Raw genomic sequence first — 6,000 nt, forward strand, 5'->3', positions numbered from 1 at the left:
AAAATACATTGAAAAGTACAAATACACTCAAAATAACACTAATAAAAATTATTCAAAAAAAATATTGCACAAAAAAGTAAAAAAAAAGAAAGGGCAGGCAGAGGGCTTTAACATAGAGATACATACAGTACATATACATGTCTAAATATGTATGTATATATTTATGTTTATATGTGTGTACATATGCATTTATGTAATTGTATGTTTATAGATGTATTTATATATTTATATGTGTATATATCTATTAACAGACACATATACACAAATAAACACATAAATACATATGTATACATATATATATATATAGAAGTGCGTTGGAGCCCTTTGCAGTCAAGTAGATGAAAACATGTAAAAGCATATTCATTCAACATTCATATTTAAAGTGATGGTAAATCCTAGCATTCTGCAAGCTCCTTTATTTGTTTGCAGCGGTCGCTGCACTGAGCTGCTAAGGCTAAGGCAGAACACTATTTGGCTGAGAGGTGACGTTTCCACCTCTTCGCCAATAGCCATCTCTTTCATTTCGGGCCAGTGTAATTGAAAATGTTTGCGATCGGGTTTCCACTTTGTTTGCTCCATTGACTTCTGCGGCATCTACTTATCAAGCCGTCAACCGCAAATACGCTGGAATTCTGCAGCGTATTTGTGGCGAGCCTGATTCCCCTTAGTTATCAAACCCTACAGACCGGCAAAAGTAGAATTTTGTGTCGTAACATACGATCTGCCGGACTCAGTCCGACACAGATCGATGCTTACGTCATTACAGATGTTTTGAATGCAAGTTTGGCACTATCTGACTACTATTGCTAGTTATCAAATTTCTACCAGGTACGCTCGCCACTATTCCGGCTTAGCGTACCTGGTTTTTAATCCGCCGCCCTTGAGGCGGCAGATGCCATAGGAATCAATGGGAGTCTGAAAGCAGCTGCCCGATATCCAATTGATTTCTATGGTAACGTTTACACCTAGCACCCTAACATGTACCCCGAGTCTAAACACCCCTAATCTGCCCCCCTAAACTGCCGCCACCTACATTATAATTATTAACCCCTAATCTGCCGCCCCTACACCGCCGCCACTTACATTATACTTATTAACCCCTAATCTGCCGCCCCTACAACGCCGCCACCTATATTATACTTATTAACCCCTAATCTGCCCCCCCTACACCGCCACCTACATTATACTTATTAACCCCTAATCTGCCCCCCTACACCGCCGCCACCTACATTATATTTATTAACCCTAATCTGCCCCCCTACACTGCCGCCACTATATTAAATTTATTAACCCCTAAACCTAAGTCTAACCCTAACCCTAACACCCCCTAATTTAAATATAATTTAAATAAATCTAAATAAATATTCCTATCATTAAATAAATTATTCCTATTTAAAACTAAATACTTACCTATAAAATGAACCCTAAGCTAGCTACAATATAACTAATAGTTACATTGCATCTAGCTTAGGGTTTATTTTTATTTTAAAGACAAGTTTGTATTTATTTTAACTAGATAGAATAGTTATTAACTATTTAATAACTTCCTAGTTAAAATAAATACAAATATACATGTAAAATAAAACCTAACCTGTTACAATTACACCTAACACTACACTATAATTAAATAAATTCCCTAAACTAAATACAATTAAATACAATTAAATAAAATTATCTAAAGTACAATAAAAACAAACACTAAATTACAGAAAATAATAAACAAATTACAAGATTTTTAAACTAATTACACCTAATCTAATCCCTCTAACAAAATAAAAAATCCCTACCCTACACTAAATTACAAATAGCCATTAAAAGGGCCTTTTGCGGGGCATTGCCCCAAAGTAATCAGCTCATTTACCTGTAAAAAAAAATTACAACCCCCCCCAACATTAAAGCCCACCACAAACACAACCAAACCTACTCTAAAACCCACCCAATCCCCCCTTAAAAAAACCTAACACTAACCCCTTGAAGATCACCCTACCGTGAGAAGTCTTCACCTAACCGGGCCGAAGTCCTCAATGAATCCGGCAGAAGTGGTCCTCCAGATGGGCAGAAGTGGTCCTCCAGACGGGCAGAAGTCTTCATCCAGACGGCATCTTCTATCTTCATCCATCCGGCATGGAGTGGCTCCATCTTCTAGACATCCGACGCGGAGCATCCTCTTCATCCGACGTCTTCTTGAACAATGACGGTTCCTTTAAGTGACGTCATCATAGATGGCATCCCTTCAATTCCGATTGGCTGATGAATTCTATCAGCCAATCAGAATGAAGGTAGGAAAAATCCTATTGGCTGATGCAATCAGCCAATAGGATTGAAGTTCAATCCTATTGGCTGATCCAATCAGCCAATAGGATTGAGCTTGCATTCTATTATGCAAGCTCAATCCTATTGGCTGACCACTGCTCCTTAACTCGTCCACCACCTCTGAGGTGGCGGACAGCAATCAGCCCAATCGAATACGATCGGGTTGATTGACACCCCCTGCTAGCGGCCGCGAATCTGCAGGGGGCGGCATTGCACCAGCAGTTCACAAGAATGTGCGGCGGACATGTTACGCTACATTGTATCATGTCTGTCCGCACAATAATAAATTGATCCCTTAGTGTTCAATGTCCTTTTAAGAAAAAGAGAACAAGAAACAGTATAAGTACATTGCTGCAAATTTACAACAAACCTAAGAACCTTTTTTAAGATAATGTGGTGTTTCTATGGATATATTTAGTTATGTTTAACCTTTACCAGCAAAAGGACAATTTTATACTAATTGCTGTAGTTCATTTCCATCAGCTCAGACAAGAGCTAACCAGCTATTATCGTCTCTATGCATATCTCATTATTGCATTTAATGTACACATTCTAACAAGACCACAAATGCAATTAGTTTTCACTCTGTTCTCTAAATAGCAATAAATGCGTTATTCTAGAAAACTGTTTACATGCATCATGTATCCTGTGTTAAAAGCTCTTCCTCGAATTATTAAATGCAGTAGCAGTTCAAACATAGAGATGTATATAATACTAAATATCACACTGACATTTAATATGTTGTCTGTCATTTTCCTTTTTATTAAGCTGTTTTAATTAATGTGTTTATTTGTAAGAATAGTTTGTGACCCATAACTAAAGACTAAACCAATGATTTATGCAGGGGTCAAGTCCTACAAAAAAAGTGTTGGAATTCACCAAGACTTCCACCCCCTCACAATTAATATTGTTTTATATATACACACACGTGCACATATACACACTGTATTTATATGTATATAATCTATACAATTTAGTTAATGAAAGCAAATTAAAACCAATGAAGGGTTAAATGTTTGCCTTTGGGTCTGAGACTCCTCTGTCACAGAGTCTCAATAGTCCTATTTCTGCTGAGTTGAGCTAAATAACCCTAGAGCAAGCCACACAGAAATGTAAGTACCATGTGTTACACACGTTGCGGGGTGATCAGAAAGCAGGACCGCTGAGAAGTTTGCATTTAGTGTATTGTAGGAAATGTTACTGTCCAGTACTAGAGGATCTCACTATCCCTCTAACCAGACTGTTCTCTAGCTCCTCCCACCACCAACAGCAGCAGTGTTTACTGAAGCGCTTCTGTTCTCTGTCCAGGGGGAACTTAGTTCCTCCTGAAAAATTGTGCAGGAACTCCGTTCCCATGCGTTCCCGCTCGACTTGACCCCTGGATTTATGACAAACAGTGTTGAAAGCTTGAATCTATTTATTTGATTATATGAAAAATGGTCATTGCATTGGACCTGAAATCTATTATATACAGTACATCCATATACATATTAAGTCATGTGTATCTATCTCTATGTTAAAGCCCTTTGCATGCCTCAGACCTCGTATCTTTGAGCCCTTATAACTTTTTTATGCAAATTTTTTTAAAATATTTTTTATCAGACATTGTTATTATAAGTGTAACTGTACTTTTTCATATGTTTTTGATTTTTTTTGTGACAATTTTTATTCAAACGAAACAGTTTACCAGAGCTCTGAGGTCATGATAACCTGATGCTTGTTAAATTCAATTACTTGCGAACAAACAAGCATTTCACTTGTAATATGCACGCTACTTCCGACATGTGCATAAGAGTTAACGCGCCACTTGTAATCTGGTCCTAACTTGGATAGATAGTAACCTACATCTAACTCTCCTTTTTTAAAATGATACAAAACCATTTCCTTTTTGCTTCATATCATCCCCCCCCCCCCCCCATTAATAAAATAAAGTGAGGGATGCATAGTGAGAGCTATGTGAGAAACTGAGGCAAGATATGGGAAGTTTGGTAAGTGACTTATTTCTAATTATTGTTGTTAAATCATGTTAAAGTATTGATAGAGATTTTGTTAGTCCTTCAAAAACATGAAAGATAAACATCAAACTGTGACTTCAATAGCTTAAAGTGATGGTAAAGTTTAATGTTAGTCAAATCAGATCCAGAATCTATGCAATATTTTAAATGTACAGTACTTTCTTTCATCAACTTTTATGGCAGATAGGTTATAACTGCTTTTGGGTAGTAATGATATTTTTATACCTCCCTCCGGCCGCCTACTTCAAAACTATTTTTTTTCTTGAAGAATTGTTTCTATTTGTTCTCCAATCCTGGCTCTACCCATATGGCAATCACAAAAATAAATAAATAATAAGACAATTCCGAGCTGCGCATGCGCTCTTTTCTCCTGGCCATCCTCTGACTTGGATGTTTACAGATCAGAAAGCTAAAGGCGATCAGGAAGCTAAAAACGCATAAGTAAAACACTATCATTTTTAACAATTTGGTAAAAAATTATAAAATAAATATTTACGGCTAGATTTAGAGTTCGGCGGTAAAAGGGCTGTTAACGCTCCGCGGGTTTTTTTCTGGCCGCACCATAAATTTAACTCTGGTATCGAGAGTTCAAACAAATGCTGCGTTAGGCTCCAAAAAAGGAGCGTAGAGCATATTTAGCGCAAATGCAACTCTCGATACCAGAGTTGCTTACGGACGCGGCCGGCCACAAAAACGTGCTCGTGCACGATTCTCCCATAGGAAACAATGGGGCTGTTTGAGCTGAAAAAAAACCTAACACCTGCAAAAAAGCAGCGTTCAGCTCCTAACGCAGCCCCATTGTTTCCTATGGGGAAACACTTCCTACGTCTGCACCTAACACTCTAACATGTACCCCGAGTCTAAACACCCCTAGCCTTACACTTATTAACCCCTAATCTGCCGCCCCCGCTATCGCTGACCCCTGCATTACACTTTTAACCCCTAATCTGCCGCTCCGTAAACCGCCGCCACCTACGTTATCCCTATGTACCCCTAATCTGCTGCCCTAACATCGCCGACCCCTATGTTATATTTATTAACCCCTAATCTGCCCCCCACAACGTCGCCGACACCTACCTACACTTATTAACCCCTAATCTGCCGAGCGGACCTGAGCGCTACTATAATAAAGTTATTAACCCCTAATCCGCCTCACTAACCCTATCATAAATAGTATTAACCCCTAATCTGCCCTCCCTAACATCGCCGACACCTACCTTCAATTATTAACCCCTAATCTGCCGACCGGAGCTCACCGCTATTCTAATAAATGTATTAACCCCTAAAGCTAATTCTAACCCTAACACTAACACCCCCCTAAGTTAAATATAATTTTTATCTAACGAAATAAATTAACTCTTATTAAATAAATGATTCCTATTTAAAGCTAAATACTTACCTGTAAAATAAATCCTAATATAGCTACAATATAAATTACATTTATATTATAGCTATTTTAGGATTAATATTTATTTTACAGGTAACTTTGTATTTATTTTAACCAGGTACAATAGCTATTAAATAGTTAAGAACTATTTAATAGTTACCTAGTTAAAATAATTACAAATTTACCTGTAAAATAAATCCTAACCTAAGATATAATTAAACCTAACACTACCCTATCAATAAATTAATTAAACACAATTGCTACAAATAAATACAATTAAATAAA

The sequence above is a fragment of the Bombina bombina genome, chromosome 10, assembly GCF_027579735.1.
Source record: "Bombina bombina isolate aBomBom1 chromosome 10, aBomBom1.pri, whole genome shotgun sequence".
Lineage (NCBI taxonomy): Eukaryota > Metazoa > Chordata > Amphibia > Anura > Bombinatoridae > Bombina > Bombina bombina.